Raw genomic sequence first — 23494 nt, forward strand, 5'->3', positions numbered from 1 at the left:
GCGGGGGGGGGACCTCTGATGTGATATGCGGGGGGGGACCTCTGATGTGATATGCGGGGGGGGACCTCTGATGTGATAAGGGGGGGAGGACCTCTGATGTGATATGGGGGGGGGAGGACCTCTGATGTGATATGGGGGGGAGGACCTCTGATGTGATATGGGGGGGGACCTCTGATGTGATATGGGGGGGGACCTCTGATGTGATATGGGGGGGGGACCTCTGATGTGATATGGGGGGGGCCTCTGATGTGATATGGGGGGGGACCTCTAATGTGATATGAGGATGTGCTAGGGGATCCTTTGATTTAATAGGGAGATCTCTGATATGATGGGGAAATATCTGATGGATATCACTTATGTGATGAGGGGTCCTTTGATATGATGGGGGGGGTCCTTTGATATGATGGGGGGGGTCCTTTGATATGATGGGGGGGTCCTCTGATGTGATGGGGGTATACTTAATATGATGTCATGTATCATGGGTATCCCCAATGAGATGGGGGGGTCCTAAGATTTGATGGGGTGACTTCTCATGTGGTAGAGGACCTCTGATGTGATATGGGGGGAGGGGACCTCTGATGTGATATGGGGGGAGGGGGGACCTCTGATGTGATATGGGGGGGGGACCTCTGATGCGATATGGGGGGGGGGGTCCTCTGATGTGCTATATAAAATGTATAATAATAGTAATAATGGGTGACTGTAAAAAGCTATGGTATATGTCAGCGCTATATAAAATGTATCATAATAAGGTGTGATTGTACAACGCTACGGTATATGTTCGTGCTATATAAAATGATTAACTTTAATAATGAGTGATTGTACAATGTTATGGTAAATGTCAGCGCTATATAAAATATATAATACTGATTGTACAATGCTATATATAAATCTGTAATAATACTATGTAATTGTACAATGTTACTGAATGTGTCAGTAATATATATATATATATATATATATATATATATATATATATATATATATATACACACACACACATTAGTAATAACAATAAAAGTTTTGAATTGCACAGCGCTACAGAATATGTCAACACTAATATAAATGTATATAAATAATGTGTAAAATTGTACAACACTTTGGTATATGTCAGATCCATATTACATGATCTGGGCTGTTTACCATATATGGGCATAAGTGTCAGTTAGTGTCAGTTGGAAGATCAGACAGTGGCTGGATATTTGAATAATAATAATATATAATTGTACAATGTAATAGAATAGATCAGAGCTCTTTATATATATATATTAGTAATAATAATAGTTTTCTATTGCACAGCGCTACAAAATATGTCAGCATTATATAAATGTATATGAATAATGTGTAAAATTGTACAACACTTTGGTATATGTCAGATCTGTATCACATGATCAGTGCTGTTTACATGATCCGGGCTGTTTACCATATATGGGCATAAGTGTCAGTTAGTGTCAGTTGAAAGCTCAGGCTGGTCATGTGACAGGAAGTGACATCATAGAGGGCTCCCAGCCTATAAAAGCAGAGTGTCGGGCAGTTGGAGAGTCAGTGTGTATTGGAGACAGACGAGTGCAGACACAGAATTCTGAGCTCTCTATCAGCATACTGTTATAGGAGAATATTCCATATATAACCTTCATATATAGATTGTATATATTGTACACAGCGCGGGAAGAGGAAGAGAAGTTTATATTATCACTTTTCTGTATTATTTCATATCTAATTAAAATTATAAAAACTGCCATGCAGAGAGGACAAGAGATTAGCAGAGAGGAACTTTGCATTGGAACATCCACAATGTCCAATCAGAGGCGCAGGAAGAGGAGCAGCGAGGAAATTTATTACAGCGCCAGTGAGGAACTAGAGCTGTTTGTAGAGCAGACAGGCCAGGTTCCTAGGAAGAGGCGCAGAGAGGAGGAGGAAAGGAGCTCTGCAAAGCAGACAGGCCAGGCTCCCAGGAAGAGGAGTAGAGAGGAGTTAGAGGGGAGCTCTGCTGAGCAGACAGACCAAGCTCCCAGGAAGAGGAGCAGAGAGGAGGAAGGGAGCTCCGCTGAGCAGACAGGCCAGGTTTCCAGGAAGAGGAGCAGCGAGGAAATCTATTACAGTGCCAGTGAGGAACTAGAGATGTTTGTTGAGCAAACAGGGCAGGTTACCAGGAAGAGGAGAAGAGAGGAGGAAGAAGGGAGCTCTCCTGACCAGACAGGCCAGGTTCCCAGGAAGAGGCGTAGTAGATATTACACAACCAGTGAGGATCTCCAGAGTTGTGCAGAGAGAAAAGGAGAGAAGAGGAGATCATCCCAGGACATAGAATGTGAGAGCCATCTGAGGAAGAGGAGGAGGAGTGACGAAGGAGGTAAGGATTAGTTGTAAATCTTCAAATAGTACATAGGAAAGGGGAACAAGGAATTCCTCCACCAAATTCATCCCTAAAGAGGAACTGGGCTCAGAGGAGGAGAAATTCGTCCCGTGATAGCGAGCAAATACCAATTTTACTTATCATTGACAAGAGAAATGATAAACTGGACTGCCCCCCACATTCCTTCTCCTTATTCCCCCCCCCCAACTTCTAGGTTTGGCACTGAATTTTAATCCCCCATTAACTCCCCCACATTGCTGGCCATGTCAGTGAAAGTTGAACCACCTCATTCCCCCCCTCCCCACGCATTGCTAGGCATGGCACTGTAAGTTTAACCCCCCCACCCCATAATGTCCCCCCAAATTCCTGGCAATGGCACTGAAATATTTTGAGCCCCCCCCATTTCATGGCTAAAGCAGTTAAAGATTACCCCCAACCATAATCTACTGCCTCCATTGCTGGGCATTGCACTGAGAGCTTAACCCCCTCCCCATACCTACACACCTATAGACTTGCTCTAAGCCTGCAGTTAGTCAGTGATGCGATGATAATATCCCTGTGTAAATGTAAACTTCCAGGGTCAGCTCTTTCTGTATTGGAGACTTTAATTACCAATAGAAATCAGTGATAAGACTTGTATGCGGGCGGGGCAATAAATGTATCTCTTTCTTCTCTCTAGCTGACGGTGTGACGACAGAACGCGTAGCGGCCCCTACAGAACGAGTAGCGGCGCCTACAGGACACAAAGAGACCAACTTGACTCTGCAGAGTTTCATCTTCCATAAGATACTTGGATCAGGAGCCTTTGGGACGGTAAGTAAGCTTAGTGAGAGAGATTAGTATGGATGGGCCCATACACACTGGGGGGATCGCAGTGCTGTGTTTTGGCCTAGGCCAACAAGGCCCAGGCCTAGGGTAGTGGCAAAAAAAACTGCCCCCCCACACAAAAAATAAAGCACCAGCACCCTCCTATCATATCCCACACACAGAGCCGACCATCAGGGGAGTACAGCTGAATCCTGAAGCTCAATGCCACAACAAGTTCAGGCACGGAGCTCCAGTAAGGGCCCTTTCACACTGGGGCAGTGGAAAAACGAATGGTACTATTTTTAGCACCACTTTACCGCCGTTGTAGCGGTGGTATTCGGCCGCTAGCAATGGTTAAAACCACCCACAAAGCGCCACTGCAGCAACGCTATAGTTGCGCTGCCCCATTGATTTCAATGGGCAGGAGCGGTGAAGGAGTGAAGTATACACCGCTCCTTCCCCGCTGCAAAGATGGTGCTAGCAGAACATCTTTTCAGCGACCTGCCAGTGCACCGGGGCTTTAACATTGGAGAGACTGTAGCGACTGTTTCAGGGTGCTTTGCAGGCGCTATTTTTAGCACTGTAGCGCCTGCAAAGCACCCCAGCAATGAAAGGGGTCTAACTGGCCAGACAGGGGTGTGCTAGTGTGGGCACCTGGGATATCTGCCGCCCAGGGGTCCCGCAATCGGCGATCAGCTTTCCGTAGCAGCCGACACCTCTCTACCCACTGACAGGCACACACACTCCTCTTTTAAAACCTCGCCCCCCCTCAACTGCTCCCCCTGTTGCTGGGGGTGTACAAATGCTCTCCTTCGCCGCAGCGGCGGCAGGAATTATACCCCCTTGTCATGCTCTGTGGCCCAACTTGATTCATTTGAATAAACAATGCTGTGTTGCAACCGCCTCCCACACAACAACCATGCACAACATGCGTGGTTCCTCGGTATTGCTGTCTGAAGTGAAGTCCGAATGAGGAATGCATTTCAAACAGCAAAACGTCTGTGAACCAGGCCTAGCAGTTAGAGCACATGGAATAATATAGTGTACTAACCGTCTCTCTCGCTCTCTCTCCTACAAGGTGGTGCTGGCGACTCACATTGACAGCGGCATGTTGGTGGCCGTGAAGATCGTTCTGAAGATGGAGATAGCTTCATTCAGCCATGACTTCGCCCTGCGTGAACTTCATGCCCTGGAGAAGGTGGGGGGCTGCCATTACTGTACCCACGCCTATGCCACATTCCAGACGCAGGTAAGTCTATTTTTCGGAAGAGAGATAAGTATAGAATGAATGGCATGTATATAAAATAGTGCAAACATTGCTTCATGATATCTGGATGTCATCATCAGCCCAGTCTGGTGACATCATTGCTGGGTCAGTGACCTCAGCAATGTGATGTACATAGATGGATATAGTGTAGGTAGATAAAGATAGATGGATAGATGGATATAGTGTAGGTAGGTATAGATAGGTATAGTGTAGGAAGATGTAGATATGGATGGATATAGTGTAGGTAGGTATAGATATAGTGTAGGAAGATGTAGATATGGATGGATATAGTGTAGGTAGGTATAGATATAGTGTGGGAAGATGTAGATATGGATGGATATAGTGTAGGTAGGTATAGATATAGTGTAGGAAGATGTAGATATGGATGGATATAGTGTAGGAAGATGTAGATATGGATGGATATAGTGTAGGAAGCTGTAGATATGGATGGATATAGTGTAGGTAGACGTCCTGCAGTATATTTGGGTAGATATATACAACACGTCACTCTGATTTGGACCTTCTAAGTGAAATGCATTGATTGACCCGTCTGTTTTTCCCCCCCAGAACCAATTCTTCTATGTCATGGAATATCTGAGCGGAGGAGATCTGATGGGCAAGGCAGGTAGATGTGACATCACCACCCTCAGACTGACCGCAGCGGAGCTCGTGTGTGGGCTGCAGTTTATCCACTCCATGGGTATCATACACCAGTAAGTACAATTATTTGCGGTACAATCCACCCCCTCCCCCCCTCCCGCAGCCTGAACACCCAATGGTGACCTGTTCCTCCTCCTCCATCCAATGGATGCGCAAATAAGGAGGAGATGAGGACGGAGGAATGTAGACCGGATCATAGGAAACATTGGGCGGCGCTAGGAAAGGGAGCTTTGTGATTGTTCATCCCTCTGTAATTCCCGGGATCTATGGGAGGGATCATTGTCTGAACTACAGAACTGACACTTTTTTTTTTCTCCACAGAGACCTAAAGCTTGACAACGTCCTCATAGATAGCACCGGGCACATAAAAATTGCGGATTTTGGAGTTGTAACTTTCGACACGCCTGAATGCAAGGTAAGTCCAATGTGCCCATACACAGAGCAATTGTTAACCATGCTAGGCCTGGATTACCCAGAACTTGTATATATAGAGCAATTATCAGATTAGGATTGGATTAATGACCTTGGTCCAGTTACCCACCTGGTTCTGGATATCAAGTCCAGTCCTGGGGGCCTCATCCAGCCACTATCTGGTTCTGGGGGTCCCGTCCACCTAATACCTGCACCTGGGGGGCTCTTTCTAGCTACCATCTGGCCCTGAGGGTCCTGTTCAGTCCTGGGGATCCTGTCTAACCATCATCTGGGCGCTGGGGGTCCTGTCCACTCCTGGGGGCTACGACCAGCTACCACCCACCCCTGGGGATTAACATTTACACACTGAAACTGAATACATGTTGTAATGTTGATGCTGCTGTTCTCTAGTCTGACCTTTTATCCTTGTCTTTCTCCCTTTGATTTCCCCACAGATGTTGCATGACCCAACCATAGATTACTACATGTTGGGAGTGACTTTATGTGATCTGGCCTTCGGTACTTTTTCAAGCCATATTCCACATGACAGTGCCAGTAACCAAGAAGCCTACAACAACTTTAAGGACCTGCTGGAAAAGGTAAGTAGTGACACAGTCCCAGCGGGACAAGGAGTAGCCATATAGGCTCCGCCAAAAAGTCAGTGCACTTCATGAGCCATTGCTGTCATCTTATGTTTTTCTGTCTTCTTTTCTTCCTGTAGCTCCAGTCCCAAGACAGAGAGGCGCGCAAAGCGGCCTTCAGGAACATCAGAGACCACCCGTTTTTCGAAGGAATAAACTGGGAGGAGGTGGAGGCGAGAGAGACGCGACCCCCATTCTTTGTACGACGTAAGGTATGTATTTGATCAGTGTGTCAATAGGGGGCATTTTTGCATTGAAGTCAATAGGACGCGATTATGCATTGAAGTCAATGTGATGCGTTTCTTCATTGAAATCAATGGGACGCTTAATGCCAATATCGGCACTTTTTTTTTTCTTCTATTGGCAAAATGCAGATAACCTTATTCTTGGCCGAAAATGTTCCACAGCCGATATATCGGTGCATCCCTACATAGAGGGGGTTTCTTCTAATCATTCATGGATCTCATTGTTCTCTTTTTTCTATTGCAGGGCCTCAGACAAGTTACAAGGCAGAGGCTAATACTGGATAACCTCCTAAATCAGAACATTTCAACCGAGCAGCGGGTGTTATTGGATGGCTTTTCATTTGAGAGTGATCAATGGAGAGCCATACAGAAGCTAAACTGAAGCCAAAAGGGAGCGGTCTACGAGGGAGCCGGCACAGGGTCTACGAGGGAGCCGGCACAGGGTGTACGAGGGAGCCGGCACAGGGTCTACGAGGGAGCCGGAACAGGGTCTACGAGGGAACCGGCACAGGGTCTACGAGGGAGCCGGAACAGGGTCTACGAGGGAGCCGGAACAGGGTCTACGAGGGAGCCGGAACAGGGTCTACGAGGGAGCCGGCACAGGGTCTACGAGGGAGCCGGCACAGGGTCTACGAGGGAGCCGGAACAGGGTCTACGAGGGAGCCGGAACAGGGTCTACGAGGGAGCCGGAACAGGGTCTACGAGGGAGCCGGAACAGGGTCTACGAGGGAGCCGGAACAGGGTCTACGAGGGAGCCGGAACAGGGTCTACGAGGGAGCCGGCACAGGGTCTACGAGGGAGCCGGCACAGGGTCTACGAGGGAGCTGGAACAGGGTCTACGAGGGAGCCGGCACAGGGTCTACGAGGGAGCCGGCACAGGGTCTACGAGGGAGCCGGCACAGGGTCTACGAGGGAGCCGGAACAGGGACTACGAGGGAGCCGGCACAGGGTCTACGAGGGAGCCGGCACAGGGTCTACGAGGGAGCCGGCACAGGGTCTACGAGGGAGCCGGCACAGGGACTACGAGGGAGCGGTCTACGAGGGAGCCGGCACAGGGTCTACGAGGTAGCCGGCACAGGGTCTACGAGGGAGCCGGCACAGAAACTACAGTGGAGCCGGAACAAAGACTACAAGGGAAACAGACTATGATTGTGAAGTGAGGACTGAGCTTACAATGGAGCAGGGAGCAGAGAGGAGTCTGTTGGGGGACAGACACCTAAAGCTCTCCTGCAGTCAGGAGAGGGAGAACGGGGGAAATGCTAATGTAAACAAGCATCTCCCTGTTCTGCCTAGTGACAGTGTCACTGATCACAGCTCCCTGTGATTGGGAGCAGAGATCAGTGACGTGCCACACATGGGCGGCACAGTGGTGTAGTGGTTAGCACTCTCACCTAGCAGTAAAAAGGGTCGCTGGTTTGAATCCCAACCACGACGCTATCTGCCTGGAGTTTGCATGTTCTCCCTGTGTCTGCGTGGGTTTCCTCCGGGTACTCCGGTTTCTTCCCACATTCCAAAGACATGCAGGTAGGTTAATTAGCTTCTGTCCAAAATTGGTCCTAGTATATATGCAATGTACAGGGATAGGGACAATTGTAGACACTCACTCAGGTTGAACTGGATGGACTGGTGTCTTTTATTCAACCTTACTATGTATACACTGGATATTCCATACAGGCACTATATATACACTGCAGCATTGCATTTTGGCCAGAGAGGGATTCCTGACGATTCCCGATGAAAATTCCGAGGGGGGCATAAGAGTCAGAAACACAAAAAACAGTCCTTGTTGTGTAGGGGTGCTATTAAAAACGAATGACAGCGCCGCCTTGCGTGCTAAACAGCAGCGCGTTTCTATGAGTGTTGGGAAAGTCGGGTGCAATTTTTGCAAGCGTCCCGGACATGCGTTAATGTGAATGCAGGATTACTCTCTGGAGATGCAGTGGCTGTACAAACATGGCTGCAGGCTCTAATCTGACTCGTATGCAGGTGATCTGTGTTCGGGAACTTACAAATTTTGGGGGTGGGGGGGGGGGGCCCTCTCAAGTATGTTATACAGGGGCCCTGTGATTTCTAACAGCAACCCCGGCTGTTCTGCAGCTTCTCATTTCCCGACGACCAATGGTCACCAAGCAGATTTGTTCCAATAAATATTTAATTTTACTTCTACTCGTCTCTTTTTATTTTACAAACTGATTACAATCCCTCCGATCGTAATCAGCAACCTCCTGGTGTATGTGCAGCTTTCACCCCCTAATCCTAACTCTTACCCCTCCAACCCCAGCCCTAACCACTACCCTTTAATACTGACCCCCCCCCCCCCGTCCCCTAAACCCCAAACCTAACCCAATACCCAATCACAGTCATTTGTGGTCCATTAGAGGAGATTTACTACAAGTTGTTATTGGACAGGAACTTCCAATCGCGCTATTGTTACAAAATTGGCGACAGTTTCCGATAGCAACCAATCCTTCCTCAGGCCGAGCAAACTCTACAACCCGGTAATATATTTGATTGGTACAAATAGTACCAGAAATTACAGAAATATTGATAACAATTTTGGAAGAGATTTACTAAAACTGGATTGTGCAAAATCTGGTGCAACTGTGCATGACAGCCAATCAGCTTCTAGCTTCAGCTTCTTCAATTAAGCTTTGACAAAGAAACCTGGAAGCTGATTGGTTTCTCTGCAGAGCTGCACCGGTCTCTGGACTCTCCCCTATAACTCTCACGATTATTCAGATAAAATGTAAGTTGACCTTATAATGAGAAATGAAAAGGTGAACTTACTCCAAATATCCCGCCCAACCCCTCCGGAAAACATGCTGTATCCATCCTAATGCTCACAATGCCAAGTGGTGATTGGATGGCACAGCCATGTGACCCTGCTGACCAATGAGAAGTGACTCTTCAGGTAAGGAGTCCCAAAAGAAAGAAGAGCTTCAAATATCCCACCCTGGGCCGGACTGGGAATAAAAACCAGCCTTGGAAATAATTTCATACCAGCCCCATAGAATTATTATACCAGCCCAATAGCATAACGTCATTATTTCTTGTTCATAAAAAGGGAAAAAACATGCGTTTAACCACTTCAATACAGGGCACTTTCGCCCCCTTCCTTGCCAGCCCAATTTTCAGCTTTCATCGCTCTCGCACTTTCAGTGACAATTGCGCGGTCATGCTACACTGTACCCAAATTAAATTTTTATCATTTTGTTTGCACAAATAGAGTTTTAATTTTGGTGTTATTTATTCACGACTCCGTTTTTTATTTTTTGCGATATAAGCGCAAAAAAAGCGGAAATTTGGAAAAAAAAAAAACAATATTTTATTTTTTCTATTTTAAAAGAAATCCAATAAAATCAAATTTTGTCATAAATTTAAGCCAAAATGTATTCTGCTACATGTTTTTGGTGAAAAAAATTCTGGTAAGTGTATAATAATTGGTTTATGTGATCACGGACATATGTACGCAAATGATCATGTACATATGTGTGCAGGTGATCACGGACATGTGTGCAGATAATCATTGGGACATGTGATTTTAGTGTGACATATGTTTTTATTATTAGGGACATGTGTTTTTATTATTTGGGGACATGTGTGTTTTGGGGACATGTGTGGGGACTGTGTTTACACTGTGTTGTGTGTTTACACTAGATTGATAATCAGTGAGTAAAAAGCTGTAAAAAACAGCTCATACTCACTGATCATCAGCCGGCTGCAGCGATCTGCTCTCCTCTCCTCAGCGATGACTTCTGTGTGAGGAGAGGAGGAGCCGATTGCCTAGCTGTTTGTTTACATCACATGACGGCCGTGATTGGCCCTTCTGATCACATGACGGCCATGTCCAATCACAGAGCCCTCCTGCCCATCTGAGATGCGCCATGTCCGGGTGACAGGGGCGCATCGGGATCGCGCCGCTGCGCGGGCACGCGCACGCGTGATCCAACTCCTTCTGAAGGACGTTCCTGAACGTCCAGGCAGAAGGAGGCGGCTCCCACCCAGCCGTATATGTGCATTGGCCGGGTGGGAAGTGGTTAAAGCACGTTTGAAGAGCGTATTATATATAGATAAGATAGATATGAAAGCACATAGGGCTAGAGATATATAGATATACATAAAACAGCAAATTTCAGTTAAAAGTAGTAAAAGTGAAGAAATCAAGGGGGACACCAGGGACTCTTGGAATGTGAGGGGGGGGAGGGGGACCACCTTCCACAGAAAATACACTAAGGTAAGAAGGGGGGGGGGGGCTACTGATATAAGGGGGGAAACCTTTATATCAGTGTCTCTTTACATTACTGTATTCACTCCCCCCTTACATCAGTGACCCCCACCTCAGACTGGCCTAGTGGCGCTGTCACTGACCTCCTCTCAGGTGCAATGTGCAGGGCTCAGTCAGTCGGCTCCAACATGGTGGCTCTGGTTTTATCCTATAGACTCCTCTCCACAGTCCACACGTCTGACTTCTCCCATGTCCTCACATCCCGGCGGCGCTCCCACTCTTGACTCCTCTCCAGACTCCCTCAGAGACTGCAGACATGATATAAGACGAGAGGTGGTCAGAGGCTGCGGGCATATTACAGGAGATGGTCAGAGGCTGCGGGCATATTACAGGAGATGGCCAGAGATTGTGGACATGATACAAGAGATCAATGCAGCCTCACTAGTGCCCATCAAATTCAGCCTCTGTGCCAGTCCATGCAGCCTCACTGTGCCCCTCATTGCCGCCTTACCATGCCCTCATTGCCGCCTCACCGTGCCCTCATTGCCGCCTCACCGTGCCCTCATTGCCGCCTCACCGTGCCCTCATTGCAGCCTCACCGTGCCCATCATTGCAGCCTCACCGTGCCCTCATTGCAGCCTCACCGTGCCCTCATTGCAGCCTTAGTGCCTGGATTACACACAGTAGTCAGCAGGCATCTCCCGCTGTGTCATGTAGCTGTGAAATGTTTGGCGGCGCTATGACAAAAGTCCCGCCCTCCTCCTAGACCAGCTTGTGTAATAGACAGAACACTGCATCTATCACATGAGCTGGTCTAGAAGGAGGGCAGGACTTTTGTCACAGCGCCGTCGAACATTAAACACTGAGCTCCGTGACACATTTGTCTCCCGCGCGCTGTGTGTTACAAGTAGGAGGAAGAGGGAGGGGAGCGCTGCAGCCACAGCATAGATTGAAGCAGCCCCAGGGCAGGCAGCCTACCGGGAAATGTCCCGGTATCCCGGTCCGGCCCGATCCCACCCACCCCTCTTGACCCCGATGTACCCATCCTAATGCTTGTAATAGAAAGCCCTCATGACCACATGACCAGGCTAACCAATGAGATATTTCTATTTTGAACATTATGATGGATACTTACTATGATGTTGTGCATTGCGATAAACTGACCGGCACGCCGGCAGCACTGGGCAGCCGCTGTATGCAAGAGTCCTGTGGGGTGGTCAGGATATTAACCGCTTCCCCTCCGGAAGATATACCCCCCTTCATGACCAGGCCATAGTTTATTTGCGATACGGTGTCCTGTCAGAATACCGCTACGCATCAGAAAATGACGTTCTGAGCAAAAAATGCTTACTGCGCACGTGCCATGCATTCCAGCATGATCGCTATGCATTCCAATAGGTTTCTAATCTGACAGAACACAGACAGCAGCGGACATTTTCTTACATCCAGGTGAGCAGGCAAAAGGTGGTGGCGGCCATCTTGGTACACCCAGCAATGCTCAGTGGCGAATTAGTCTATAAGGTGAGTTAACTGCTAGAATAAGTGTGAAAATATAGACTTGCCTGGGTGTAAGAAGATGTCCGCTGTCACCTTCATGTTCTGTCACATCAGGAAACCTATTAAAATGCATAGCGGCCATGCTGGAACACAAAGGACGTGCACAATTTTGTTTACAACATTACTTCCGTTGCGTTTTCTGATGGGTAACGGTTTTGCCACAAATAGAGCTTTCTTTTAGGCTTGTGCAAAGGTCGGTCTTTATTTGCGATAACATGGTACATTACACATTATATACTTCAAATACCATAAGTGGGTACATACATAAATATGTAGCATTAGAGCATTCGGTTTACTGGAGCAGGTTAGGCATGCATAATGAGGATGGGAGGAAAGGAGGGTGGTGGGGGAGGGAACGGACAGCCACCACATTACCGGGCCCAGGTGCTGTCAGGAGACTGGCATCACGGACAATTTGGGGACCTCTGTGGGCATATTCTATGCAGTCTCTGAGGCGTGAAGTATATCCAGTGTAGGAACTTAGTTTGTATTAACCTATCCCTAGAGGAGATCACTAGCTTAGAGCTGTCCTCAAAACATTTCTCCCATGTTTCCCTATCCAGGTTCGGGATCTCCGCCCTCCAGTTATCCCACAGTGCATTCATTTTAGGTGAATCTTTCTGAATAAGGGTGAAATACAGTGCTGATAGGGGTTTGCTTAGTGATTCTTGTGCCAGTAGGTCCTCAACTACATCTGCTTTGAGGGCGGGTGGCGTTGGGAACTGTGCATGGAATGCATGGTTTAGCTGATGGTAGCGGAACAGCATCCATGAGGGGAGGCCATACCTGGCGGCAAGATCTCGGAAAGACAGGAGGGATCCAGCTGACATAATGTCCCTCAGCAGCTTGATGCCGTATCGGGCCCAGACTTGTGGGTCTGGGATTTTTCTGAATGTGTGGGAAGGCTGGATTCCCCCACAGTGGGCAAAAGGGGGACCACCTGTTTGGGGAGAAAAAACCCCTCCTGGCCAGACACCATACCTTCAGGGTAACCTTAGTGGGAGTTGGCAGGGTAGGATACGCCAAGGCCCCTCTATACACCAGGTTGCCCAGCTCTCTGAGAGAGCCCACTATTGCTGCCTCTAAACAGACTGCTGCGTTAGTTCTGGATTTTTCGAATCCCCACCTGACAGTGACCAACATGGCCACCCAGTAGTACACCAGCAGGTTAGGCAGAGCCAATCCACCACAATCAACAGGGAGCTGGAGAGTTGACCTGGCCATCCGTGGGGAGGAGCCCCGCCACACGAAGGAGCCTATGCAACTGTCCAGGTCCCTGAAAAAGAACTGGGGTATCCATACAGGGCAATTCCTGAAGATGTAGTTACATTTGGGAAGATAAATCTTCAATATATTAATTTGCCCTAGGAGGTTAAGAAGCAGATTAGTCCACGAGAGCAATAGTCCTTAAGGCGGGTAACTATGAGCTGAAGGTTAAGTCGTTGGAAGGCCCCTCTGATACCTAGGTACGTGAATTCTGTCACCCAACGCAGCACGGTCTGAGATGCAGAATTTCTTGCCTGTGTATCTAATGGGAATAAGACTGACTTAGTCCAACTGATACGAATTCCAGAGAATCGTCCGAATTTGTCAAACACCTCCAGAGCAGCCTGCCTACAGCAGGGTGTCATCCGGATACAGCGATATTTTCTCCTCAAGAGGGCCAACCCAAAGCCCCACTATACTGCTGGACTGCCACACCAGTCTTATATTAGGGGTCTTATATAATAAGCCTAGCCAGTGCAAGAACTTGGGTACCACCCCATATTTCCTCAACACCGCCCATAAGCATACCCATTCAATGGAGTCAAAAGCCTTCTCCGCGTCCAGAGAGGCTATGACTCTCGTTCCTTCATTGTCATGGGAGGTGGCCAGATTTAGGAACAGGTGGCGAATATTGATATCTGTGCCCTTGCCCGGCATGAACCCGGTCTGATCCACATGAATGAGGTCCGCTATTACCTTACCGAGCCTAATAGCCAGTATTTTCACTAGTAGCTTAGCATCTGCATTAATTAGGGATATAGGCCAGTAGGAGGCACACTCTTCAGGGTCCTTACCAGGTTTGGGCACTAACACCACGATCGCCTCAGACAACGAATCCGGCAGAGAGTCCAGGTTAGAGGACTGCTGCAGTAATGAAGTAAGTTTAGGGGCTAAAAAATTCCTGGTATACCGAATAGAATTCTATAGGAACTCCATTAGGGCCAGGGGCCTTCCCCGCCTGCATGGACCCCAGAGCCTCCTGCACTTCCTCAAGGGAGATGTCTTTATCCAGCTCCGCGCACTTCCCCGCCTCTGAGGAGGGGAGCGAGATTTGATCTAGGTAGTGGAGTAGTTCAGAGTCGTCAAAGTTTGCCCTAGAGGAGTACAGGGTCTGCTAGAGTTCCATAAATCTTGCACTGATGTCAACAGACGGCCATCCAGGTCCCTTAGCCTGCCAACGTGGGTTGCGTTGTGTTGGCCCCTGGCCAGCAAGGCCAGCAGCCTCCCGTTCTTGTCCCCAAATTCAAATACCCTCTGAGCGCTCTCAAGCATCAATTTCTTAGTAGGTTCCACTCTAAGTGAGGATAAATCCCTCAAGGTGTCCTGCCAGGGCACATAGCGCTCCCGCACAGGACATCGCACATATTCTGCCTATTCGTTTAGTTCCGAATTCGGTTTTTTTAACTAATTTCAACAAGTTCAGTAATTTGGAAATATCCCAATTAACGAATACCCGTTTAACAAATTTCTTAGAATATTCGGAAATCTGAAATAACTAATATTAGCTTAACTATTAGTAACTATTAAATTATAGGTATTGAAAATTCCTTTCAAATCCGGCTGTTAATGAACGTAATGAATATGAATTCATCCGAAGTTACCAATTATCCGAAATAACGAATGGCACGTAATAAATTAATAATAATAAAATAACAATAATAAAAAACGTTTTTATTATATTATTTATTTATTTTTTTTTAACAAAAATCGAGTTTATTGAGCATAGAAATAAGAATAACAGCACACATATGCATAAACCCTAGTGCAACAAGCACCAATATATACATACAATAATACAATAAACATCCTATGTCTGACATACAAAAGCGAAACATCCTGACTGCCGCACATGCGGTCAACCCATGCAGGTGTGTTCAGGGACAGATACCCCAAGAGGCCAGGGCATCAATAATGGCTGAGGGGGAGGTAGAACTCTGCTACTGTGTAGTAGTTGCATATCAGCTGGGGCAGCTATCTGTGCTCCCCATCCATCTATCCCATACTTTTCCAAATTTCTCTGGGCACCCTCGGTTGGCGTATATTACTTTTTTGAACGGTAAGACACTGTTCACAGCCCTCTTCCACTGCTGGATCGTAGGGGAAGCAGGCCTAAGCCACAAGGAGGCTATCTGCATCCGAGCAGTGAAGAGGACCTCATGTAAAAATGTCCTAAAGTATTTGTCCTCCTCAGGAAGAGGAAGGAGGCCAAGGATACACTGCCGAGGGCATAATGTGAGGGGGGAGCCCATATGATCATGCAGGAACTTGACTATTTGCCCCCAGAAGCCCTGGACAGACGGACAGGCCCAAATGAGGTGGTAGAAAGAGCTGTTGGCATAGCCACAACGGGGGCAAGTGGGATCAGAATCAGGCTTGAACCTAGACAGGCGGCCAGGGGTAATATATGCGCGATGGAGCATGTAGAGATGCGTGAGCCTATCAGATAGCTTAGGAGAGACCACTCTAGATACGTTCAGAATATCACTCCACTGGTCATCCTCCATACCCCCAACATCCTCCTCCCAACGTGCCTTCAGCCTGTAAGCTCTAGCCGTGGCCTGGGGGGTAATGAGAAGCTGATAAAAACAAGAGATCAATTTCCTCGGGTCGTCTCCAAACACCAGATCCGCCAAGGCTGTGGATTCCAGTGGTGGAGAGGAGGACCCGAATTGGGACTGAGCCGCGTGACGGACCTGCAAGTAGCGGAACAGCATATGGTTCGGAAGGTCGTACTCCTCCTTGAGCAGCTGAAAAGTTTTGATACCCCCAGCCCCGTACAGCTGGGACAAATATACTATTCCTCTACATATCCACAGCTTGTAGTCCGGCACCTTCAGCAGCTCGGGTAAAGAGGGGTTCTCCCAGAGAGGCGTGTGGGCATGCAGAATGGGAGCTGCTGTCAATTTCTGGGCCCCACTCCAAATTCTACTATGGTGCAGAAGCATGAGCTGCCCCGTATCCAATCGGGAAAGCCCACGATGACTACAAAATAGGACCTGAAAGGGGTGCGCAACCACATCCGTGGCTGCCGTACATACCAAAGTAGAGTATCGAAGCCTGTCAGAGGTATTAATATAGAAGAGGTGGGAGAGCTGGGAAGCCACATAATATGCTGCCAGGTCCGGTAGAGCCACCCCACCCAAGTGGACAGGACATTTGAGAGTCTGCCAAGCCAACTTATGCCTAGAAGACCCCCAAATAAAGGAGTTTAATATAGACTCCATGTCGCGAAAAATATGGGCTGGGATAGACACCGGAGAATGCCAGAAGATATAAAGCAACTTGGGAAGAAGAATCATCTTCACAAGTCCCAACCGTCCCATAACCCCAAGAGGCAATCTAGACCAAACCTGAGTCTTACATTTTAACATAGGGAAGAGTGGCTGTACATTCAAACGGATATAATCCGCAATGGAGCGGGAGCACTGTATTCCCAAGTATTTGATCCGGCTCGTCCGCATAAGGGGAAGCGCCGCTTGCGACGACGTGGGGGCAGTCACATCTATGGGAAGTATTTGGGATTTAGACCAATTAATTCGTAGGCCCGAGAAATTGCAGAATCTCTGGATCAACTCCAAAGCTGCTGTCAAAGATGGCCCGGCATCCTCCAGGTACAGCAGCATGTCATCAGCGTATAGGCTGAGAACCTCCGACACTCGCCCCCTGCAGAGGCCCCGAATGTCAGGGTGAGCTCTGATAGCGATAGCCAGAGGCTCCACAGCCAGCGCATACAACATAGGCGAGATAGGGCAACCCTGGCGCGTGCCGCGTGATAGTGGAAAGGCGTCGGATATCTGGCCATTTACCAAGATGCGAGCCGTGGGACCTTGATAAAGAAGCTGAATCCAGCGCACAAATTTAGGGCCAAATCCGAACCTACGGAGGCACTCCCACAGATACTCCCACTCTACTGAATCAAACGCCTTGGCGGCGTCTAGGCTAACCACCACCCTGGCACCAGAGTTGTCATGGGGAGCCTGTAAATTCATGAAGAGCCTCCGCAGGTTAAACGCTGTATTTTTCGTGGGCATAAAGCCAGTTTGGTCAGTGTGAACGAGGTGGAGAATTACTTTATTAAGTCTAAGAGCTAAAATTTTGGCTAATATTTTAACATCCAATTGCAATAGGGAGATCGGTCTGTACGATTCGGGGCAAAGGGGGTCCTTATCAGGTTTCGGGATGAGAATAATCAAGGCCTCACGCATGGTGCGGGGGAGGGAACCGGTTGCAAACACGTGGGAATAGAGCATCTGTAGCCTCGGGATCAACACCTCCTGGAACTGGGAGTAAAACTCCCGAGGGAGGCCATCGGAGCCCGGAGCCTTGGCCGGCGCCAAGCACGCCATGGCCTCCGCAATACATTCCTCGGTGATGGGGGCATCAAGGAGCTCAGCCTGAGAGTCAGTAAGAACAGGGAACTCTATCTCATCCAACAGGGCACCCAACTGCTCCTGGGAACCGCCAGCTCCCGAAGCATAGAGGGCCATGTAAAAGCGACGGAATTCACACGCCACCTCCACTGGATCAGACAATAGCTCCCCCGACGCTGAATTCAACTGAACGACCACGGGAGGGCTATGGTCCATACGGGCCAAATAGGCCAATAACTTCCCCGCCCTCTTCCCATATTCATAGTTTTTTTGTTTACCATAGAATATGGTCCTGTCAGATTTTTCATAGTGTAGGTGATCCGTGAGTCTAGAGTGCAGGCGCAGCCTGGCAGAGTTCGAGGGTGTGGGATCTGCCACAAACTCCCTTTCCAGCTCCGCCAGCGTCTCCTCAGCCTGCTTAATCACCAGACGCGAGGAGGCCCTGTGACGGGTAATACGCGTAGATAGAATCGTGCGGGCGTGCAATTTAAAGGCTTCCCAAACTGAGCCAAACGAGACCGAACCCACATTGGTTTGAAAAAAGTAAGCCCACTCCCGCTGGACCATATCCAGGTCCGGGAGGACCGTCAGCCAAAATGGGCTCAATCTCCACAGGCGAGCAGTGGGGACAGATGGGAGTCCAATACAGACCCAATAGGGCGAGTGGTCTGACAGGGACCTGATTCCAAAACCCACCTCCCGCAAATGCGGGAGCAGGGCTGGGGAAAGCAGGACCATATCTATACGGGACATGGCATTATGTGCCGGTGTAAAGCAGGAATATGCCTTTTTAGTAGGATGTTTATATCTCCAGGTGTCCGTCAGCGTGAGCTCAGAGAGGAACTTACCAAATCTAGTGAGTGAAGGGCGGGACGGACGACCAGCGGAGTGAGTAACCCTATCAAGGACGGGATCAATCACTGCGTTAAAATCGCCCACCCAGACAGCAGGTAGCACAGGGTGCTGCAGCATATACTGGACCCCCTCCCGGATTACCCCAAAGTGGAAAGGGGGGGGTATATAAAAAGCAAGCAGAAGGAACTCCAGCCCTCCCACCGTGACATGTAAAAAGAGGTACCTCCCTTGCCTATCCGTTTGCAGGCTATGTAGTTGAAACTGAGTACCCCTAGCCACTAGAACAGCCACCCCCCTAGAACTACTCGTGTAGGGAGCATGGTACATCCACCCCACCCACGGTCTTTTAAGGGATAATTATAGCTGGCCCGTCATGTGAGTTTCGAGCAAAACAACAATATCTGCACGCATCTGCTTAACACACGACAGGACAGCCACCCGCTTCTGCCTGGTCCCCAAACCCCTCACATTCCATGTAACCAATTTAAAGGTTCCCAGCGCCATCCAGATGCTTCACACAGAACCGGAACCTCAACCGTGAGTCACCCCACGCCGAGGCCCAGAAAAACACTTGAGCAAAGGGAGCCAGCCCCACCATCCCCCTCCCGAGGTCTCTCCCACACCAGATAAAACAATACAGTAGGCACATAACACTTGAGCAGCAGTCAGACATATTAATTTGGAAAAAGGCAGACTTATAAAAACTAAACAGTGCAAAAATAACGGCATCTACTCTGGACCGACAGAACAACTCGAGCTCCACGCCACCCTCCTTCTTCTCGTGGGCCGAGGCCGGCCAGGGAAACTCAGCTTGAAAAGTCAGTGGCGTCCGCACCCGGCCATTACAGCTTTCGTGGAAGGCACAGGATATCAAGTAGAAATGAAGGCCCGATGCGTCCGCCACCGGCAAAGGGGACGAACAAAAGTTACACAGCCAGGTGAAGGCGCACAGCATCCAACACCAACAAAGGATGGGGTGCGAGAATCCGGCTGCCAGAAACGTCAGTGGAAGAAAGAAGGGGGGACCGATCCGATATAAAAATGTAAAGAAAAAACACAAAACTGGGGGGGGGGGGGGATTAAGAAAAAGCCACAACCCAAGGGATAAGGTAAGTACCGTGGTGCACAGAACCGCAAATGGACAGTCAACACCAGGATCTAGTGCATCTACATAGAACTATCCCTGGGGGGGCAACAGTCACGGGTAACTCACATGGTAGGTAGTAGACATCCCCCTCAACATCCTAAGGGCAGAGGGCAGCATACAAGCAAGAACACCCCGGGGGCCACAGTTCACATCGGGACATCTGCAGGAGCCTGTTCCAGCCAAGAGAGCACCGCGGCAGGATCCTCAAAGAAGTGCGCATTTCCATCACGAATGATCCGTAGCTTAGCAGGGAACAGCATCGCATAGACCAAGTGTCGGGCGCGAAGCCGGCGCTTCGCCTCAGAGAACTGTGCCCTCCTCCGCTGAATCTCAGCAGAGAAATCCGGAAACACTGCAATGCGCTGGTTTTCAAAGGGGATATTACCCTTCTCCCGGGTGAGGCGCAGGACCGCATCCCGGTCACGATAGTTGAGCATCTTCGCAATGAAGGTACGGGGAGGGGCTCCAGCCGGCAGGGGTTTAGAGGCCAAGCGGTGTGCTCGCTCCACTGCAAATGTGGCGGAGAAGGCCTCCCTGCCGAACGTGGCCACGAGCAGGCGTTCCAGGAACACGGGGGGGTCCGAGCCTTCGGCCCTCTCCGGCAGTCCCACAAACCGGAGGTTACATCGGCGCAGCCTATTCTCGATGTCATCTTGTTTATGCAGTACGACCTGTAGCTGGTGCTGCAGCCTCTCGGTGGTGACTTGAAGGGGAGGGAGGTCATCCTCCACCTGACCGATCCTTCGCTCTGCCTCGCCGACTCGTTCCCGCAATTTATGTAGGTCCTGCCGGATAAGAGAAATGTCAACCTTAACCTCCTCTATTCTGGAGGTAAGAGTAGTGCGGCACAGGGTAACAGCCTCCAGGATACGTGCGGTGTCATCCAATGCCGGAGTATCTCCGCTGGGGCCCGATGCGGCGCCATCTTCCTCCACGAGGTCCGGGCCATCCACCCGGAATTTCCCGAGTTTCGCAATCGCACTCTGGGCCCTCTTGGTCGGCGACATGCCCCCGGAGTGCACGCTGTAGGTGGGCAGTAGAATTTGCCCTCAGGGGAGTCAAAATCAGTCCACAAGGATAAAATCAGGATAATAGGCAGCCGGAGCTCTCACTAGATGCGTCCTACGCCATGCAGCTTCAGGCCACGCCCCCCATTATATTATTATTTACTATAAATTCATTACATTTGTTTAGATGCGGCATTTGTTATTTCGGATAAATTTGTATTTGTTACATTCACTAACAGTCAAATTTGAAAGGAAATTCCAATATTATTAGTAAGTTATTTCTTATTTTCAAATTTCAGGAATTTACTAAATTTTCAAATTTACGAATTGCAATCCTAACGTATGAGCTAAAAAAAAAAAAAATAATAAAAAGACACGAATGAAACAAAAACCACCAAATTTTTCAGCAGTGCACATAAAGATGGCCAAGGCTATAAGAAGATTGGCAAGACCCTGAAACTGAGCTGCAGCACGGTGGCCAAGACCATACAGCGGTTTAACAGGACAGGTTCCACTCAGAACAGGCCTCGCCATGGTGGATCAAAGAAGTTGAGGTCATGTGCTCAGCGTCATATCCAGAGGTTGTCTTTGGGAAATAGACATATGAGTGCTGCCAGCATTGCTGCAGAGGTTGAAGGGGTGGGGAGTCAGCCTGTCAGTGCTCAGACCATAAGCCGCACACTGCATCAAATTGGTCTGCATGGCTGTCATCCCCGAAGGAAGCCTCTTCTAATGATTATGCACAAGAAAGCCTGCAGATTGCTGAAGAGAATCAGACTAAGCACATGGATTACTGGAACCATGCCCTGTGGTTTGATGAGACCAAGATAAACTTATTAGGTTCAGATGGTGTGAAGCCTGTGTGGGGGCAACCAGGTGAGGAGGACAAAGACAAGTGTGTCTTGCCTACAGTCAAGCATGGTGGTGGGAGTGTCATGGTCTGGGGCTGCATGAGTGCTGCCAGCACCGAGGAGCTACAGTTCATTGAGGGGACCGTGAATGCCAATATGTACTGTGGCTTACTGAAGCAGAGCATGATGCCCTCCCTCCGGAGACTGGGCCACAGGTGAGTATTCCAACATGATAACAACCCCAAACACTCCTTCAAGACGACCACTGCCTTGCTAAAGAAGCTGAGGGTAGAGGTGATGGACTGACCAAGCATGTCTCCAGACCTAAACCTTATTGAGCATCTGTGGGACATCCTCAAACGGAAGGTGGAGGAGTGCAAGGTCTCTAACATCCACCAGCTCTGTGATGTCATAATGGAGGAGTGGATGAGGACTCCAGTGGCAACCTGTGAAGCTCTGGTGAACTCCATGCCCAAGAGGGTTAAGACAGTGCTGGAAAATAATGGTGGCCACACAAAATATTGACACTTTGGGCCCAATTTGGACATTTTCACTTAGGGGTGTACTCACTTTTGATGCCAGCGGTTTAGACATTAATGGCTGTGTGTTGAGTTATTTTGAGGGGACAGAAAATTTACACTGTTATACAAGCTGTACACTCACTACTTTACATTGTAGACAAGTGTCATTTCTTCAGTGTTGTCACATGAAAAGAGAGAATAAAATATTTGCAAAAATGTGTGAAATACTTTATATAATATATGTGTATAAGCTAATGGCACTATATACACTGGATATTCCATAGAGGGCACTATATACACTGGATATACAGGTCCTAATCTGAGAGCCCCAAATACACATTGTCTGTGTTCGGGGGGCTGTACACATGAACCCACATGCCGGGGCGGGCCCCTGTCAGGTAGGTTGTACGGGGCCCGGTGATTTCTTACAACAGCCCCGGCTGTTCTGCAGCTTCTTGTTTAACGGCCAATGGAAGACAATGCATAAGCCAAGATGAGGCGGAAAGTTCCACCATGGCCAATCAGATCTGTTGCAATATATTTCATGTTACGTCTACTCGTCTCTTTATCTGTTTATTTTACAAACTGACTACATCAATAGTAAAAAGGTCAGGTCTGAGCATGTAGGCCCCTTACAAAATAATCTGTAGTGGGTGACTGGGGACAAAGAGAAAGCAAATGTATTAAATACTTTCTTCAGTTCTGTGTATACAAAGGAGCATATGGGGGAGCTCATGTCCATAATGGGGGTGGTAGTGACCCAAATGATCCCCAATGGCTCAAAAGTAATATGATCCAGTAATATTTAGACAGAATAAAGGTGGATAAAGCACCTGGACCAGATGGCATCCACCCACGGATCCTAAAAGAACTGAGCTCTGTAATTTAATGGCCATTGTTTCTAATATTTAGGGACTCATTAACATGGACAGAGGGGTGGCTGTGGACGTGGTATACTTGGACAGAGGGGTGGCTGTGGACGTGGTATACTTGGACAGAGGGGTGGCTGTGGACGTGGTATACTTGGACAGAGGGGTGGCTGTGGACGTGGCATACTTGGACAGAGGGGTGGCTGTGGACATGGTATACTTGGACAGAGGGGTGGCTGTGGACATGGTATACTTGGACAGAGGGGTGGCTGTGGACATGGTATACTTGGACAGAGGGGTGGCTGTGGACGTGGTATACTTGGACAGAGGGGTGGCTGTGGACGTGGTATACTTGGACAGAGGGGTGGCTGTGGACGTGGTATACTTGGACAGAGGGGTGGCTGTGGACATGGTATACTTGGACAGAGGGGTGGCTGTGGAC

At 48.7% G+C, this 23494-nt stretch overlaps 1 long non-coding RNA gene across 8 annotated transcripts in view; it reads right to left on the minus strand.

The window, feature by feature from the left end:
• The window catches only part of LOC143961916 (uncharacterized), a 184033-nt gene that overhangs the window by 127263 nt on the left and 33276 nt on the right, over nt 1-23494 (minus strand). For 7 of the 8 annotated variants that reach the window (XR_013270582.1, XR_013270581.1, XR_013270584.1 and 4 more), the window contains one exon: nt 4212-4415. This is a non-coding gene — a long non-coding RNA (uncharacterized LOC143961916). Of the gene's footprint in view, nt 1-4211; nt 4416-10752; nt 10918-23494 lie in introns of all 8 variants that reach the window. The other variant, XR_013270579.1, reaches the window with a different exon arrangement.

This window comes from Lithobates pipiens, unplaced genomic scaffold, assembly GCF_037356315.1.
Source record: "Lithobates pipiens isolate NorthernLeopardFrog02 unplaced genomic scaffold, aLitPip1_a1.2 Scaffold_8, whole genome shotgun sequence".
Classification (NCBI taxonomy): domain Eukaryota; kingdom Metazoa; phylum Chordata; class Amphibia; order Anura; family Ranidae; genus Lithobates; species Lithobates pipiens.